This window comes from Meriones unguiculatus, chromosome 1, assembly GCF_030254825.1.
Source record: "Meriones unguiculatus strain TT.TT164.6M chromosome 1, Bangor_MerUng_6.1, whole genome shotgun sequence".
Taxonomy (NCBI): Eukaryota; Metazoa; Chordata; class Mammalia; order Rodentia; family Muridae; genus Meriones; species Meriones unguiculatus.
Window position 1 is genome coordinate 149199737 of NC_083349.1, and position 3292 is coordinate 149203028.

Below are 3292 nucleotides of genomic sequence, written 5' to 3' on the forward strand. Positions count from 1 at the left end.
GCTGTGGCCGGTGAGGGGCAGGGCCACCTCTTCTGCTCTCATGACCCCAAGGCCAGGTTTCCACTTACTACAGGTGGCAAGGGCTAGTGGGGGGAGGAGAGTATCTTTTCCTTTTCTATGCCATTGCACTGTAGATGAGTGGCAGGGCCAGCAACTGCTCTCCTGCGACTCCCACAAAGTGCAGGGAGCTGGCTAGGAGTGGGGTCAGCTCTCCTGCTCTCCTGCCTCCAGGGCCAGCTCTCCCACGACTTCCAGGTGAGGCGTGGAGCCAGTTCTGCACAACCCTCAGACACTGACATTTGACATACCTAGCGTTTTGGTGGTAACAGACCACTGCTGCTGCACAGTTACTGACTCAGATGTGGTGACAGGTAGCATCACTGGCTATGCATATCAGGTTGTTCCTCACTACCCTTGAATCTCCAGTTCTGCCTCTCTTCAATGTGTCCACATCCTTCTGTTGCTCTATTTCTCCACCATTTACTTGCTTCTCTTAGTGGTGTCCGTGATTGCCGCAGGAATTGTCTCAGGAGAGCTATGTCCAACTCATGCATTATAACACTGGACAAGGGTTTTTCAGGCATGGTCTGGCCTCTTCCACCCCCTGACTTTCAAGGCACCAGACAGGTGGTCATCTCAGGCTCTCTTCTCACCTGGCTTGCCCAAGTAGCCCCTTGTGAGGGTCATCTGTCTTGGACTCACTCCCATCGGGGGCTCTGAGGTCCCAGGCTGGGTTCTTGTAGTTTCCAGCTTGCTCCCCATCCTAGGAGCCTGACTGGCACCAGACTGGTGGTTGTATCAGTCTCATTCGCTTTTTTCAGAGAGTGTTAGGCTACTTATCCAGATAGTCACAGGTCAGAACACTGAGCATAGACAGAGCCTGTCTCCCCTTTGCCAACCACTGACACACATGTGACCCAGCAGCCATACCTGCAATGCCTTTCGGGGCAGGTGATCATGTGGGTATTTTTTTTTCTTTCAGCTCATTTATATGGTGGATTATGTTTATCAATTTATATAAGTTTAACAATTCCTATATCTCTGGGCTAGTGTTTTGGTACCAGAAGATACTCCATAGGTTACCAAAGGGGAAACATAAACACCAACCCAGGTACAAACCTTTGATCTTTGCAGGTGTCCGCCTGCAAGATATGCTAATGTAATGATGGCTCATAGCTTGTGGGAGTAACCAGCAAATATCTGACTTGATTTAAGGCCCACTCCCTGAGAGAGAACCCTTATCTGATGCTTCTCGACTAAGAACCTGAGATTAGATACCTCAGGGACCTAAAGTAAAACCAAGTACCAACATTAAACAACAATAACAACAACAAAACAAAAACAGCAGTAAAATGACTCGTAATGACATTCTGCTACACTCATAGATCAATGCCTTGCTCATCCAACATGAGGGAAGCTTCCTTCTGCAGTAGATAGGAAGAGACAGAGACCCACATCCAGACAATATGCAGAAAGAGAGATACCTTGGAATATTCAGTTTTAAATGAAATGCTTTCACCATATCCCTCCCCTCAGAACTAAGGCGACGCTGTGGAAGAAGAGGAGGAAAGAGTATCAGAGCCAGAGGAGATTGAGGACACCAAGCAAACAAAGCCATCTAAGTACAACAGGACCAAAGCACATATGAAGTCATAGAGACTGAGGCAGCACGCACAGGTCCTGCACAGATCTATACCAGATGGAGTTGAAAGGACAAATAGACATCCCTAGCCCAGAAGCTATCTTCAAGTGATAACCACTTGCAAATGAAAATTTAGTTTACTCACTGGGGAAACAAACAACTCTTTTGTTTGTTTGTTTTTTGAGATAGGCTTTTCCTGTGTAGTCCTGGCTCTCCTGGAACTCATAGGCTCATCTTCCTTTGTCTCCCGTGAGCTGAGAATAAAGGTGTGTACCACCACCACTGGGCAGCAAACCACTCTTAAGGCTGGGCTGCATGCCCAGTGGTAGATGGCCAACAGCAAATGATTTCAGCATCGACTTTGGAGGTTCTTGTTTAATTATGTATCAGGGCCTTTTCTTTTAAATTTTAACTTTTAAAACATTTATGTATTTTTTACTTTTTTTGTCTTTTTCTTTCCTTTTTTCTCTTTACCCCACACAAGCTCTTGGGGTTTCTGAGTGTGTAAACTAGTGAGTATCTACACCTATATCTGTGTCTTGTGCCTTTTCTTGGGCTCCTTTTCTTCTGTTTGCTTTTGTTTCATTTTATTTTATTATTTTATTCTTATCCCTTATATGTTTTTTTTTTCTAATAAGAGGTAGAAGTGGGTGTGGATCCAAATGGGAGGGGAGGAGGGACTGGGAGGAAGAGAAAGAGGAGAAACTGTAATTAGGGTATATTATATGAAAAAAAATCCATTTTCAATAAAAGAGGAATATTCAACTAAGACAAATTGTGCATTTATTACCTGGAATAATTGATCAAAACCAGCTCACATCCTACTGTACTCCAGTGAACATTGTGTGTGCTATCAGGTCACCAGGTGATCCTGATGTACATCACAGCTGAGAATGGCTGATTAGGATACCCAGAATCTCTATAGTCCAGCAGTGCCCAGATTACACTTGAAGTATTTGTTTCTCTGTAGTGATTTTACACTTGGCCACAAATGGATGAACCAGACTTGACACTTATCCTATTTGTTGAAAGTTACCCTGTTGCTTCTACTTGTAGAAATCCTGTCTACCTTCATGGCCCTGAACTAAAAAAGACTTGTCTGGGCTCTCAGATAATCACCTCACATGGATATTTGGCTCTCCTCCTGCTGTCTGCCTTCACAGAGCCTCCTGCAGCACTCTCTCTCTCCTCTTCCAGTGTCAAGATTAAAGCCAGAAGCTGAGTTTTATCATGATTCTGTTTTTCTTTTTTTCTTGGAAAACTTCCTTGATTAGATTTATCTATTATATTCCTTTTCATCTTCATGGCAGCCCTGATTTGATATTTGACAGCATGAGCATTTGTGTCTTCATAAATGGGGCAAGTACCCATCTGCCCCAGGAAGAGGAGATGTGCTGTAGGGGCTGTATCCAGTTAACATGCTCCCGAATCCCAGATGATATGGGAGCCCTGCCACCAGTCACTGCACCTGCATCGTTTCAAAGGTTGCCATTGGCAACATTTGAACTGTGTCATGAGAGGAGGGGAAAGAAATAAAAGTCAAGTCCCGCATGCATCTTATAGTGTGATAATGATTTGATAATCTATCTAGAAGGAACTATGGTTGAATTTGTTGACGAAGAAATGGTGTGATTCATATTATTCTCAGTT

The 3292-nt window shown here is 44.2% G+C and overlaps 1 non-coding gene across 1 annotated transcript; it reads right to left on the reverse strand.

Annotated features, from left to right (window-relative positions):
- Positions 1–823: 823 nt before the first annotated feature.
- Positions 824–952, reverse strand: LOC132651729 (small nucleolar RNA SNORA17). Its single transcript, XR_009589311.1, has one exon. It is a non-coding gene; the product is annotated as a small nucleolar RNA SNORA17 (small nucleolar RNA).
- Positions 953–3292: the final 2340 nt, after the last annotated feature.